We start from the raw sequence: 15,744 nt of genomic DNA on the forward strand, positions 1-15,744 counted from the left end.
TTATAGAACCAAGACTACCAGCCCAGAGATGGCACCACCCACAAGGGGCCCTCCCCCTTGATCACTAAGTGAGAAGATGCCTTGCAGCTGGATCTCATGGAGGCATCTCCCCAACTGAAGCCCCTTTCTCTGTGATAACTCCAGCTGTGTCAAGTTGACACAAAACTAACCAGTACAATACTGTACCCCGCTTTCTCCCTACAGAGTTTTGCGGAAAGGTAGCTGATTAAAACAGGCCAGCTGGCTCTGTGGAATTCGTCTTTGTTGAGTCTGGCAACCCTATGTAGAGGACTTCTAGCTTCTCAGTCTTCCATCAGGCCTTAGTTTCTTTCCATTTCTCCCCCTCATCCCTTCCATACCCCATTTGCTCCAGCCTTTCCCAACTCTATGGGAGCCTATATTCCCAATATTTGAGAGGCTGAGGCAGGAAAACCCTGAGTTTGAGACCATTGTAGGCTGTACTGTTGCAAAGTACAGGAGAAAGAGACATGGAGAGAACTGGGTTAAATTGTGTGCAGGAATGCTAGGTTGCTGTGTGTTAACCAGGCACGGTGGTACAGCCACATCATTCCAGTTCATTGGAAGCCAGAGCAGAAAGTTCATGAGTTCAAGACTAGCTCGGGCTACCTAGTGAGACTGTCTCCAAACAACAGCATCAGGGGTCCCCAGCCCTTCGAGGGAGGTTATAGGCTCTGTGTCCTTATTACTGAGTCTCTGCTTTATTAACTGAGTTGGACCCAATACAGTACAAGCAAAAAGCAATTATTATTTTTTGTTCTGTGCTAAGTCCAATGCTGCTTCTTGGGTCCTGGATGACTTCCCAGGCAGGTCCTGCAAAAATTAACAAATAGACTCATTTATCACATAATAAAAATGTCCAGCTCAATCCCAAATGCAGATTCATCATGCAATTTAAACCCCTTCCGTCCTCCCACATCAGGCCCAGTGTGAGCCAAGGAGCTAGTGCCGGGTAGGAGGTCATAGCTGGCCACACTGCTAACTACACTGCATGCCTACCCCATTCTGGATCTTTCAAAGTGGAAAAGGGTGAGAGGAAGAAAGGGAGCGTGAAAGACGGTACACACCTGACTGTCACCATGACTGCTGGTGGGAGGCTGATTCTTTCTGGTACACAGCACGTTTGTAGGCTCCAGGGGTGCCCTACATTGGGTGCCTTCGTCTTTGCTCTATTCCTGGCAATAGCCCTTGTTCCTGGGGTAAATGGAAGGCAGGTGCTAGTTCCTCAAACACACACACACACACACATGCATGCATGCTCATGTGCATGCGCATGTATACAAACACACACATACATACACACATATATACACACACATATATTCATGCATGCTCACGTACATATACACAAACACGCATACACTCACATACATACACACACACATACATACATACACACACACTCATGCACACTCATGTGCATGCACTTGCATACAAATACACACACATACACACATACATAAACATCCATGCACACTCATGTGCATAAACATGCATGAAAACACACACACACACACATACATACATATGCCCATGCATACTCATGAGTGCACATACAAACACACACACTCTCAGGTAAAGCTCTCTGAACGGCCTCTGAAGCCGTCCTTCCCTTGTTTGAAGTGAGCAGAAAGCTACCCTTCCTCCCACCTCCCCAAGACAGAGTAGAAAGGGAAGGAGTGAGAACACCCAGCTCTTGTCAAGCTTGTCAATTAACCCTTACCAAGCCGCTGCTGCTAGTAGTAAATTCTTAGGCTCTTCTGTTCACCCAGAAAGATGGGTGACAGAAAACATACTGGGCCACCTGCACCTAGGCCCCCAAGGCTGCTCAGTCACTTCCTTTCGAGTGGTTTTTGACTTTTCATCTAAAACCTTATCTAAACTGCAGAGAGAAGGATTGCACTCTCCCCTCACAGAAACCACCCTAGAAGTTAGGCAATATTGGAGAGGTTTTTTTTTTTTTTTTTTTTTTTTTTTTTTTAGCTGGAGAGCGTCCAGGACTCTCTATATGTTAAAATGTGATTAGTTTTACTTGCAAGTGTGTTTCAAAGGAGAGAGAAAGTGGTATGAAGGTAACTGCTCTATACTTAATGTAAGAACTCAGTGGGTAATCACAGGGCATGTCTATATTTTAGGAAAGATGGTTTCAAAGTGTGAAGCATGCATTTCAGGTGGACGCTCAGGGAGACATTAAAGAGAAAGGTGGTCAAGTTTGGTTTTGGTTGTAGTAACAGACAATCTGAGACTGGGCAATTTACTCAAAAAAATGTGTTTTGACTTGAAGTTTTAGAGTGCTAAGTAGTTTTTATGTCAACTTAACACAAGCTAGGAACATCTGAATAATGGAATCTTAATTGAGAAAAAGCCTCCATAGCATTGCCTGTAGACAAGTCTATAGGGCAGGGGTTCTCAGCCTTCCTAAGGCTGTGATCCTTTCATACAGCTCTTCATGTTGTGGCAATCCCTTTCCACATCATAAAATTCAGTCTTTACTCCAGATTTCCTTTTGATTAGCCCATGAATCAGCATCCTATAACCCCTGTCTCTTGATTCTCTGGATGAGACAATAAGCATAAACACAGACAATAAGATATCTGGGTGAGACCCCATCCTGAAATTACCATTCTGACAAAGCCTGGACCTAAATTAGCTCTGTCCCAGGCTGACCTTGAACTCAGGAATCTACTTGCCTTTGTAAGCATAAACAAAAATCTTAGCTGGATGGGATCTTGCCTTATGATCACCATTCCCTAAATTTCTTTTCTTTTTCTTTCTTTTTTTTTTTCTTTTTCTTTTTCTTTTTTTCTTTTTCGTTTTCTTTCCCCTCCCCTCTTTCTTTCTTTCTCTTTTCTTTTTCTTTTTTTCTGAGACAGGGTTTCTCTATATAGCCCTGGCTGTTCTGGAACTCACTTTATAGACCAGAGTGGCCTCCAACTCAGAAATCTGCCTGTCTCTGTCTCCCAAATGTTGGGATTAACGGCATGTACCACCACTGCCTGGCTTCCTAAATTTCTTTATCTCCTTCCTTAGCATCTTTCTGACAAGCTGGCTAATAGTACAGCTGCCTCTGTCCCTTCAGATCTGTGAAGCTCCTTATACAATTCATAAAACACTCTTATATTTTGCATAGTTGACAAATTATATATTTTTAAACACATGTTTCCAGTGTTCTTTCCCACAGCCTTAAAGGCTGTCCACAAGGTCACAGCATTCTACCATTTGCGGAGACAGACTCATGATGTCTCTGATTATCATGAGGTCATTACTCTTGACAGAGAGGACATTCCTCAAAGGAGAAACATGAAAATATCTACACTAGTATACAAACAAACGTTATGTCCACATCGTGCAGGCCCACACCCTGTTGGCTCTGTTCCAGGGGCAGGAACCATGTCATGCTATCCCAAAGGGGGACCTAAGGCCTGATTCATGGAATAATCAGAAGGGACCCTGGGGTAAAAAATGAGTTGATATGTAAAATAAAAGACTGGACTTTTTGGTCTGCAAAAGATGAGCTATCCAGAGAGTTTTCAGAATAGCAAGGCAAAGCAGTCTCAAGAAAGCAGAACACAGAGAGCAGTCTGAAGGTGTCTCAAGCAGAACACACACACACACACACACACACACACACAAACAGAGAGAGAGAGAGAGAGAGAGAGAGAGAGAGAGAGAGAGAGAGAGAGAGAGAGAACAATTAGGAAAGCTGTCTCGAGCAGAACTTAGGCAATCAGCTTGGACCCAGGATTTGACTGTGAGTCATTTGTTTCATGGCTCTCAAACATCCCTTCTTTCAGAACCCTTCTCCACGCCAAGGCTGGTCCTTGGTACTTGAACACATTGGCACAAGAGACAAATTCTTGAACAGAACCCCAGTGTCTCAGGCACTAAGATCAACAATTAATGAATGGGACCCTATAAAACTGAAAAGCTTCTACAAGGCTAAAGACACCATCAATAGGACAAAATGGCAGCCAACAGAATGGGAAAAGATCTTCACCATCCCCACATCTGATAATATCCAAAATACATAAAGAGCTCAAGAAATTAGACACCAACAAACCAAATAACCCAATTTAAAAACTGGGGTACACAGCTAAACAGAATTCTCAACAGAGCATCTCAAATGTCTGAGAAGCACATAAAGAAATGTTCACCATCCTTAGTTATCAGGGAAATGCAAATCAAAATGTCTCAAAACCCAGCCACAAAATTTGTCCTGCCTACAAGAAGTGCAGGGACAAAGATGTTGCAGAGACCGAAGGAATGGTCAACCAATCACTAGCCCAACTTGAGATCTACCCCATGGGCAAAAATCAATCTCTAATGCTATTAATGAGCTTATCATAGCTGTCCTCTGAGAGGCCCAATGTAGCAGCTGACTGAAACTGATGCAGGAACCCACAGCCAAACATTAGATGGAGCTTGGGAAGTTTTGTGGAAGAGTTGGGGGAAGGACTGAGGGACTCACAGGGGATAAGAACTCCAGAAGATCAAGAGAGTCAACTAACCTGGACTCTTGGGGGCTCCCAGAGACTGAATTACCAATCAAAGAGCATCCAAGGCATAGACCTAGCGCCCCACCCCACCACCCACACACACACCAGTAGCAGATATGTAGCTTTGTCTTCGTGGTGTCTCCTGACTCTGTTGCCTGCCTGTACATCCTACTCCCCTAACTGGGCTGTCTTGTCTGGCCTCAGTGGTAGAGGATGTATCTAGTCCTGCAGTGACTTGAGGTATCAGGGGGGTTGGTATTCAGGGGAGACCTCCCCCTTCTCAGAGATGAAGGAAACAGGAGTACGGGGGTAGGGGGAGTGGCCAGGGTATGGGTGGACTATGATGGGGGGAGGCTGCAATCAGGCTGTAAAATGAATAAGTAAATGAATTAAAGAATAAAAGTGAAAAAGGCAGCTCTACAAAATGAAAGGGGCGGTCTATAAACATTAAAGGGGCGTGTCTACAAGGGGGAAAGGGGAAGGTCTTTAAAGAGAGCCCCATGGTCATCTTTTGTATGAAGGTAGATGCTACAAGGATATGAACATGAGCCAGATGGAGACCACTGGCCTATAGGAGGAAGCGGGGTTTCAGCCTGCAGCCTGCTGTGTGTAGGGCTCCATTGTTAGCACTTACATTTGAACTCTTGGTCATCACAAACCCTGGATAATGATTACCTCCATTAAGTATGAAAAAGGAAAGATGCAGGGACCTAATTTAACTTTGCCCAGAGGCAGACAGTGGGTAAATGGCTACGATTCTAAGCCCCAGTGCCTGCGGTTCCAGACTTGGTTTTGAACCATGCCGCTTGCTCCATTGCCTTCTGGTTAGCTTATGCATCTGAGTTCTTCCAGGAGCTCAGACACTTTGAAGGTACAGAGTAGCTGTTATTCACTTTGTAACTGCAGTACCTCAGTCAGTCTTAGAACCCACTGAGCCAAGCAAGAGAAACAAGAAACAAAATGTTACTTTGTTTGAGGATAATGGAGTGAAAGTATCTTCCACAGTCTAACTAGATGGTCTGGCCATAGTCACCTGGAATCTAGATAGAACAGTGCTGTGGAGGTTTAGAGAGAAACTATGTGGAAGAGGCTTGTGGCTTTCATAAGAAATGAAAGATATTGTTTTTCAACATGTAGAACTACTATGACTTTCTTACCTTCCCTCTCTCTGAATGCCATCTACTGGGACAGGTGAAGAGGGACCTCTCCAGACAGGCACTGCCTTCTGAAAAGGAAAGCTGGCCTCGCGCATGCTCACCAGAGGGTGGCTGTGATGCACACTGGAGAGCTTCTGCTGCGTGATGGGAGAGTTCAGAAGACAGCTGTGGAAGAAAGCTTGCTTCAGTTCCCAAGTTTGGAAAGAATTACAGCTAAGAAGTCTCATAGAGGGAGCAGTCCCCAGAGGGACAACTGTAGTCAGGAAGAATTGGGTGGCCTCCTAAGAGCTTCCCTAAAATTGTCCCACTTCTGGTGGGGATATGTCCTCATGCAGGGATATACATGTTTGTAAAAGTTGTGAATAGGAAGTAATGTACAGCGAGTAATAATGGTAGAGGCGTCTAAAATACGATCCCATGAGAAATTTCCAGTATGTGTATACAAGCAATGAGAGAGAGAGAGAGAGAGAGAGAGAGAGAGAGAGAGAGAGAACAAGGCTAGACCCTGATAGAATACTTAGCTCAGAGAGTAGGCAAAGGCAGGGGCAGAAAGTTGGAGTGCATCTGTCTGACTGGGGCGGCTGACTGAGGAAGGGAATCTTATGGTATGTGATGGAGCAAATCTTTGCTTTGGGTTCTATTGGATGTTCAAATTAAAAGTGACCAGAGTTCTGAAAGTACGGTCCAAAATGCACCATGGGCTGGTGAAGAGTATGCTGGCAGAAGGGTTTAAGATGGAGAGTGTAGTGGGAGAAAGAGTATTACTTCCTCTTTGTCCTAGCAAGCACAGGCTATTCAATGATCTGTAGACAGAGAAGTGGCTGCTGACCAATGGGCAGGCAGTAGAAAGCATATTGAGGCGTAACTGCATCTCCCCAGTTCTCAGGCACACTTTTCTTTCTCCACTCAAGTCCTAGTCACCTTGAACCTGCTTAGCTGCCAAGATCAGAGCAGACCATGGCTGCAGGCCATTTCCCTTTTGTTTTTAGGAAACATTTTAATATTCTTGAAATCCAGTGGTATCTCCATTATTCTTTTCCCCTAAAATGTTTTTAAATTTTATACTCTCTTAAAAACATATGACATGTTTTTAACATATGACATCATTTCATAATGATAGTTATACAGAGACAGGCTCTTCACCTTCTTATAGAACTCTGACTTCTAGGTAACTCCGTGGTCTTCTGTCTCTGTGAAGTAATGAATATCATCTGGGAAAGAATGCCAGGAAAAGGCCAGGATAGGAGTAAGTGGGGTTGACCTGAGGTTGTGGGGTAGATGTCAAAAGGGCTTCAAACCTGAGCTCTTGGCTAAGGTGTATTGGATAAGGTGTGTCACAGGATCACAGGGTTGGGATTCGAGGGCTGAGGAGGGTCCGGGATGTAATCTGAACCACAGAGTCGGTCAGTCAGGACTGTGGAAGTGAATCTGGAGAGACCTTTAAATAAAGAGAAGGAAGGAAAGGAGGAAGGAAGGAAGAAAGGAAGGAAGGAAGAGAGGGAGGGAAGGAGGAAGGGAGAGAGGGAGGAAGGAAGGATGAAAAGAAGGAGGAATAAAGAGAGGTAGAGAGGGGGAGACTGAGTGTGGAAGGAGGGAGGGAAGGACTTGGGACTGAGAGGGAAATGGAGAAGGGGAGGCAAGAAGAGAAATGAGAAAGGTCCACAGGGAAAGAGAGAAGGAAGGAAAGTACCTTAGTTGAATCCATGGATCTTTCCCTCCCTCCCTCCTTTCCTCCCTCTCTCCCTTCTTTCCTTCCCTCCTTCCTTCCTTCTTTTCGTTCTCCTTCTCTTTCTTCTTCTTCCTTCTTTTTCTCTTCCCCTCCACCCCTGCTGGTCTCGTTCTTTCATCATGGTTTCATTAGCCCAGGCTAGCCTTAAACTTTCTGTGTAGCAGAGAATACCCTTGATCTTCTGATCTTCTTGCCTGAGACTTCTGGTCACTGTCTCCACCACCATGTGCTGGAGTTACAGACTTGTGCTACCCCACTCCTCCATGAAGGGCTTTGAGTGGAACCTGGGCTTGCTGCATATGAAAAGCACTCTGCCAACTGAGCTATATCCCTATTCCTATATACAGTTTTTTTTTTCTGAAGCAAGACTTTTAAACATAAAGACTTGAACTTTGTAAAATGGGATTGTGTAAATGATCTGAAGTCACACAGCTAATCAGAGAAGCAATCAAGTCTATCTTTTGTTCCAATTCTCCCTCCTTGTGAGAAAAAAAAGTTTTCAACATGAAACCGGTGAAACCAAAATGCCTACAAGGAAAATAAAGCCAGGGCGGTACAAAGATAGTAAGAAAATATCAAGCTGTGGGTGGGAAGGTCTGAGTTTCCAAGCAGCCATTACTGCAAATGAAGCCGTTGGCAAAACCTGCTGAACCTGGAGAGAGTTTAAGAATCCTGTACAATTTGCTGTCTCCGGCAGTCACCACCAGGGGCATCATGCAAAGGAGACCCATCTGTTCCTAGGGTTCTACTTCTCATAGAATGGTTTTCCAGCCTTTGGTCCAGATGGCACTTGGGTCCCAGCACCTTCATCATTAGTTTGAAGATGCTGCAGAGAGCAGATGCCTCCAAACTTCAAAGAAGATGGCATTTCAAATGGAAGCAGGGGCATCATTCCTTCCTGGCAAAGTTTAGAGGCGAAGAGGAAATAAAAGTAAGAATTCAGCATCCCGTGACAGCTAACAGCAGTAACAATGTCACTTTAAATGTTGTGATGATTATAGTGTGTGTGTGTGTGTGTGTGTGTGTGTGTGTGTGAGAGAGAGAGAGAGAGAGAGAGAGAGAGAGAGAGTGGGAGAGAGGGAGAGAAGGAGAGGGAGAGGATGCTGTACAGTATTGTGGTGTGCACGTGGAGGTCAGGAGACAACTTTCAGGGATCAGTTCTCTCCTTCTACCATGCGGCTTCCAAGAAACAAATTTAGGTCATCAGACTTGGGATCAAGCACTCACTGAGTCACCTTGCTGGCCCTAACCTTTTATTTTGAGTGGCATTATTATTCTAGTATATAAGAGGATTTCTAAGACAGAACAAAATGCTTGGTAAGGTTTCTTTAAAATGGGTTTAAGTATGCATGTTGAGTGAATATGGCCTGGCTAAGAGCTTGAAAACCTATAAACAAGGAAAATAAACCAGATTGAATGCATGCTGATAGATGATCATCCAAATGGAAGGAACATCTATTTATTTATTGTATTTATTAATATCAAACTTATTGATGATTTGAAGCAATTGAAAAAACTACTGGTAAAGTTATATAACATTTCTGATAAGAAAATGATTTGCCAGGCAGTGGTGGCACACGCTTTTGATCCCAGCACTTGGGAGGCAGAGGCAGGTGGATTTCTGAGTTCGAGGCCAGCCTGGTCTACAAAGTGAGTTCCAGGACAGCCAGGGCTACACAGAGAAACCCTGTCTCAGAACCACCCCCTCACCCCCCCCCCAAAAAAAAGACAATGATGATTTGATTTGGGTTAGGGGCAATCTGAGGGTGGGGATGATTTTTTTTTAATGGAGGATAAACATTGCTAGAGTGTTTTCAGATAAACATGATATTAGCTACTTCTGTTGGTGTGATAAAACACCATGACCCAAAGCAACATATAGAAGAGTTTAAGCTTACGGTTCCAGAGTCTATAATGATGGGGCTGATGTGGTATCACACACCTGGGGTGGGAAAGTGAGAGACGGCATCTCCAACCAAAGGGCAGAGATGGGGATGTGGTTATGAGCTCTCAGGCTTGCTCCCAGTGACATCCTTTCTCCAGAAAGGCTCTCCCTCCTAAAGGGCCCACAACCTCCCTACACATGCAACCAACCAGGAACCATTTGTTCCGTATGCGAGCCTACGGGGACCATGGCCCATACCACCACATACACCAAATCCTGCCTGGGTGAGGGGACCAGGAAGTTCCATGCTGGAGACTTCATCTTAGAGCACTCTTGCTTTTCAGGTGATAGATTGTAGATTCAGCCTCAAGGTCACAAGACTCATTGTGTTCTGTTACCATCCCCTGGCATCTTAGGCATCACTCAGAGTCTTCTTAAGAGATAGTATGTTACAGTCTTTAGTCTTTCACCAACCTGCTTTCTGCTCCATGAACCTGGCCTCCTTTGTTACTGTTTCTTTCTGATGTGACAGGTCAGCCTTAGGTAAGGTCTAAGCCTTGTCATGATCTGGATCTCAATGGCTCCTGGCTGGCTCCTTTTTTGAGCACTTGGTCCCCATTGGTGACCCTGCTTTGGATGTTTTCTGGAACCATTTCTGAAGCTTTATTGAAGGTTTATGCTGAAAAATGGAGGTCAATGGAGGGAGGTCCTCCGTGGTGTTGTGTTTGGCCAGTTCCTGTTGGATTCTGCTTCCTGGCCGCCATAGTGTGAAAAGCTCTGCTGTATTGTCCCTCCCACCCCCCAATGGACTGAATCCAGGAGCAAACAAAAACAAAAACAAAAAAACAACCACCCCCCCCCAAAAAAAACCAACCAACCAACCAGCCAAACAAACAAAAAAACCCTCCGAGTTTAAGTGGTCTATGGCAGGTAATTTGGTGACTAATATGAACATTTAAGAATACAGTGTAATAGTGTCTCATGTGGATCAAGAAATCTATTAAAACAGTCTTCATATCATATATTTGGCTCTTACTGGATTTGTAAACTAAAGCTCACAAGTGAAATACCGTTGGGATGAGCGGCTGCCATACTGTCCCAACTGATTTAAAACAAAACAAAACAAAACAAAACAAAACAAAACAAAACAAAACAAAGCAAAGCAAAGCAAAACAAAATGAATAAATAATTATAATGAAATTTATTAATTTTATCCCAAAATACCAGCTAGAAGATTTGGGGCTTTGCTTAAATGTATTACCAGTATATTAGTTTATCACAGATGACCTGCATCCATTCAACAAAAGCTTTATTGCATATGATGCACTGACCATTTCCTGAACTAGATATGGAAGTCACCACATCCAAATCTTTTACCCACCACTGAATATCTTTTTAGAAGACTCATGGACTTCTAAGCATCAGGAATCGACTCTACCTTCCAACCACTGCCCTTGAAGCACTGCTTTGTCCAGCATGGCTTTAAGGAGTAAAGGGCTGGGCCTCCCTGGGGATCCCCAGGCCTCTGCTAACCAGTCCCCAGTTCTGCTGTTTAGATCTGATCAGATTCACATTTTCTTAATGGTCTAAGCAAGTTCTCCCATCTCGTAACTCCCAGAGACCGGCTCTTCAGTCCCTTAAAATGCCTCGGGTTTACCTGTTCTCACCCCTTTGCTGTTGGCGACTTGAACTGCGCCTCATTTGTACATACTATGGCTTCTGCATAGAGAACAGTCAGCCATTTATCTGAGGGTATGCAGCAGCAAATGTGAATTTCTTGGGGGCGAGGAGGACTGGTCTTAACCAGAATTCCCTCCGAGATGGAGGGCAAGTCTGACTATCTGTCCCAGCCTCTGCCTCTGCTTCTTTCTCTCCCAACCTCAGGGCTGAACTTACAGTTGTATCATCTCAGCTGCAGAGGACAGGCAGAGTAAAGTGCTGGGGGTTTACAGAGCGCTGTGTTGGGGGTTTAGGCTGCTCAGATGGGGCTGAGATCCTCCCAAGTAGCTGAACTTTGAGTTTGTAGATGAGAACAGAGGAGAGAAATGTTGGCGGAAGTAATCAACATCCTCGATCTGGATTTTTGTTGTTATTTTGAGATAACGCCATCTGTAGGCTGCTGTGCACTGAGTAGCTGAGAAATGGAGTTGAACTTCTGATCTTCCTGCCTTAACCCCCATGGTTCTAGAATTACAGGCCTGAGCCTGGTTTATGCAGGGTTGTGCTGGGGATCAAGCCCAGGAACTTCCTCCATGCTTCATGAGTCCTTTTCTAAAAAGCTTTCCTTGCAAGAGTCAGAGGGAAAGAAAGCAAGCTGGTTAGGTTGCTCGAGTGTAGAAGGATCAAAGAGCAGACCGCTAAAACAGTAAAGAGAATATCCGAGTAACTCCCGAAGGACTTTGTCGCTTTTTGTTTAGCTTTCGTTTTGAATAGCCAGTTCTTTGAGAATACCTTAGAGTGTGTTCTGTTCATATTGACCCTGCCCCAGCTACTCCTGCATCCATTCCCCTCTTCCCTACCCAGCCAATTTATTCTCCCCCCTCCTTCCCCCCGGCCCCATCAAATCCAATTTGTGTTGCCCAAATATTCTTGGATGTGTGGTCCTCCGGTGAAGTGTGGTCAACTTACCAGGGGCAACATTCTTGGAGAAAATGGCTCTTCTCTCCCAGCAGCCTTCAACTGCCAATAGCTCTTTAGCTAGAGGTAAAGAGGATGTTTAAGTCTATACTTTTTACAGTCATTTGGGATTCCTAACCAAGTCCAGGAGAAAGCACCTAGGCCTCTATTGGCTCTCAACCTTCCTAACACCATGACCCTTTAATACAGCTCCTCATGTTGCGGTGACCTCCCCAACCATAAGATTATTTTTGTTGCTGATTCCTAACTGTGATTTTGCTACTGTTATAAACTGCAGGGTAAATACGCATCTCCCATGAAGGGGTCGGTTGACCCCCTAAAGAGTCATGATCCCCAGGTTGAGAACCACTGGTCTACACCCTCTGTACTGCAACATTAAAGTTTATCGCTTCATTAGCATCTCACCAGAGTGGCATACTGACATGTTCCATCATCTGAGGACCATAACGTACATGACTGTTTAATCTCGGTGTTCTATGTAACTACGGTGGACATGTCATATTAACCAGTGTTCTCTAAAGGAACAGAGCTGATAGGATGGAGAGACACAGGAAATGGGTTTTACCAGACTGGCTTACAGGATGCGTGTATGGGTGATCCAACAATGGCTGTCTTATGACAGAAGAGTGCAGAGAAAGGTGGCTGCTGAGTCCATGAGGCTGGATGTCTGAGCAACCTGAATCTGGTGCTGGAGTCCTGGAGGATCCTTGGAGGGCTACTGATGCTCTTCTTTCTTTTCTTTTCCTTCCTTCCTTCCTTCCTTCCTTCCTTCCTTCCTTCCTTCCTTCCTTCCTTCCTCCTTCCTTCCCTCCCTCCCTCCCTCCCTTCTCTTCCCTTCCCTTCCCTTCCCTTGTCCTTCTTTCTTTCTTTCTTTCTTTCTTTCTTTCTTTCTTTCTTTCTTTCTTTCTTTCTTTCTTTCTTTCTTTCTTTCTTTCTTTCCTTGTTTTGTTTTTTCTTTTAAGACAGGGTTTCTCTGTATAGCCCTGGCTGTCCTGGAACTCACTCTGTAGACCAGGCTGGCCTAGAACTCAGAAATCCGCCTGCCTCTACCTCCGGAGTGCTGGGATTAAAGGCGTGTGCCACCAAGTTGGATTTTACATAGCAGCAGCTCACTAGACGAGTTGCCCTCAAGAGTGATGGTAAAGCAGACTGCAAAGTTTCTTTCTTCTGTGTCCTTCTAGGTGAGCTGCCATCAGAAGGTGTGGCCAGGATTTAGGATGGATCTTTCTGTTTCAAAGAATCTGATCTAGGAAATTCCCTCACAGGGGTGCCTAGCAGCTTGGGTTTTTGACGATTCCAGGTATAGTCAAGTGGATAACCAAGGTTATCTATCACATGTGCCCTTACCGTAATGATGTGAGATCTTTTAAAAAATTGTTCAGATTCCCAAACTGATCTATCACAGGGAGGATTCACTGACCTCAGAACAATAAGTCTGAATAGAGCGGCTGTGATGGTTTGTACATGCTCAGCCCAAGGAGTGGCACTATTAGATGTGGCCCTGTTGTGACATAGGTGTGTCACTGTGGGTGTGGGCTTTAAGACCCTCACCCTACATGCCTGGAAGCCCGTATTCTGCCGGCAGCCTTCAGATGAAGATGTAGAACTCTAAGTTTCTGTACCACACCTGCCTGGATGCTGCCATGTTCCTGCCTTGATGATAATGGACTGAACTTCTGAACCTGTCAGCCAGCCCCAATGAAATGTTGTTCTTAGAGTTGCCTTGGTCATGGTGTCTGTTCACAGCGGTAAGATTCTAAATAAGACAGGGGCCCAGGCAAAGAATTCTACCCAGCTATTGTCTGTGTCCCAAGTCTTAGGGTAAGTGACCTTGAGTATACTGCCTGGTCCCACCTTGTCTTGAGTCCTGGTAAGTCCAGAAATAAAGGCTGCTTTGACTATGACAAGGCTATCTGCTATTCTCCCATGGGGACATTAAGGTCATTACAAGTTTCAGCCAGGAGTCCAACTCTTTTGCATCTTTGTTTTGGAAAGATAACCTACAAGGGGAAACGGGACAGGAAAGCCAGATCATCTGGCTCCAGTGGCCTTCAGCCCTTCCTAGGCCTCAGCTGGCTCACCTGTCAAATAGTCCTCAGAATGGAGGCGGTAAATTGTGTCTTCCCCAACATGCCATAACCAATCATCTCCCCCAACACCTGTTGGAACAGCTGTTAAGGCTACTGAGAGTTTGGTCCATGACATTTGGCATGGTTGCTGTCCCTTCTTTCTGGAGCACTTCTTGCTTGGTGACCTACCCATTCTCTGCTGCAGTTACTGAATCCCACAATTCGACAGTCTGGAACTTGCTAAAGAATGAGGGTTTATTTAGCTTGTGGTTCTAGATCATGACCCCACAGCCTGCCTAACACAAGGGGAGACACTTGCATTATAACACGGCAGAGAGCACTACATGACGAGCTAGCCAGCCAGTTTTTAGGGTCCCACTTGTTGTTATAGACCAGCAATACCATTGAGATCTCTCATTCTCTCCCTCTCCCTCTCCCTCTCCCTCTCCCCCCTCCCCTCCCCCTCCCCCTCCCCCTCTCCCCTTTCTCTCCACCTAATACTGACTCCCTCCCAAGAACCCCACTTTCAAATACCACTGATACATGGATTTAGGGTTATGTTTTCAACACGGGAACATCTGGATGACCCAGCGAGACCATGGTACTTGGCTTCCAGAACAAGTTTCTAGTGTTTTTGTTCCATATCTTCATGTTCTTCATGTCTCCTCATTTGCTAAACAGTAGCACAACTCAGAGCTCAATGCTAGCTTGCCTTCAACCACACACACAAAACTCAGTCTGTCTGTTGGTCCTGCAACTTTAAAGGTTATTACCCACCTGAATTCCTAGCTCGGATCCTCACAGGAACTACAACCTGACCCATGTCTACCTCAAGTTCTTTACAGGTCAGAAGCATCTCATCCTTAATAGTGTCCTGAACTCTCATTTCCCCTCTTTACCTTAAGCAGTTCCCCAAACAGCTTTTCCGTCTTAGAAAATGTCACTCTTTTCCTCTAGCTGTTCAGCCAATATCCTTGAGGCCATCTTTGGCTTTTGTCTACCTCTCATGTTACCCTATCCAGCCCATCAGCCAATTTGGATCTTCAGAGTATGACTGGATACTGACTACCTCTCTCTCCTGTGGTGTAATTAAAGGTGAGAGACACCATCACCTTCTCTTGCCTATAACACTTCAATGGCTATTTAACACTCAGGTGTCTATCTGCTGTCCTATAGTCTATAGACTTAATGAGTCCTATAGTCTCATCAAGAAGAGAATAGTTAAAATTTTTATTGGCAAAAAATAACTACATAAATTACATTTATTTATGAGGTTGATACAATCTCATGATAGATGCATATTCATATATGTGTGTATATATATCTATATATACCTATATATATGCATTGTAAAGTTATTCAATCAAGATAATTAACATATTCATCACTAGAGGATACTTTTAAAAGTTTAATTCCTATGGTCATGATTCTCTAGTGTGTCTTCCTCATCCAATTCAGAATAAAAGCCCTTCCAGAGTGTTCCATGCCTCTCTCCACCTCATCTCTTTCCTAACTGTACCTGTTCTCAAGTTCTACTTGGCCTCTTGGCCACATGACCTCCCTCTCTCTCTCCACTGTTCTTTCTCAGGTGCACACAGTGTGCCCAAACTTCAGCGTGTTTGTATAAACCATTTCCTGTCCCTGACTTTGCCCTGGCTCGAATGTTGATTTCCTCCAGGTCTCTGCTCAAAGGCGACTTCGTCAGTGATGCCTAAACACAGCAGTGTTAGCCAGGCAAGGAAGACATGATTAT

General features: G+C 44.7%; 1 long non-coding RNA gene across 1 annotated transcript; it reads right to left on the reverse strand.

The window, feature by feature from the left end:
- Positions 1 to 699: 699 nt before the first annotated feature.
- Gm34647 (predicted gene, 34647) lies at positions 700 to 12,374 on the reverse strand. Its single transcript, NR_168727.1, has 5 exons — positions 12,328 to 12,374; positions 11,914 to 11,982; positions 5,672 to 5,836; positions 1,086 to 1,212; positions 700 to 831 (listed from the first exon to the last, which is right to left on the reverse strand). It is a non-coding gene; the product is annotated as a predicted gene, 34647 (long non-coding RNA).
- Positions 12,375 to 15,744: the final 3,370 nt, after the last annotated feature.

This window comes from Mus musculus, chromosome 8, assembly GCF_000001635.26.
Source record: "Mus musculus strain C57BL/6J chromosome 8, GRCm38.p6 C57BL/6J".
NCBI classification, from domain to species: Eukaryota; Metazoa; Chordata; class Mammalia; order Rodentia; family Muridae; genus Mus; species Mus musculus.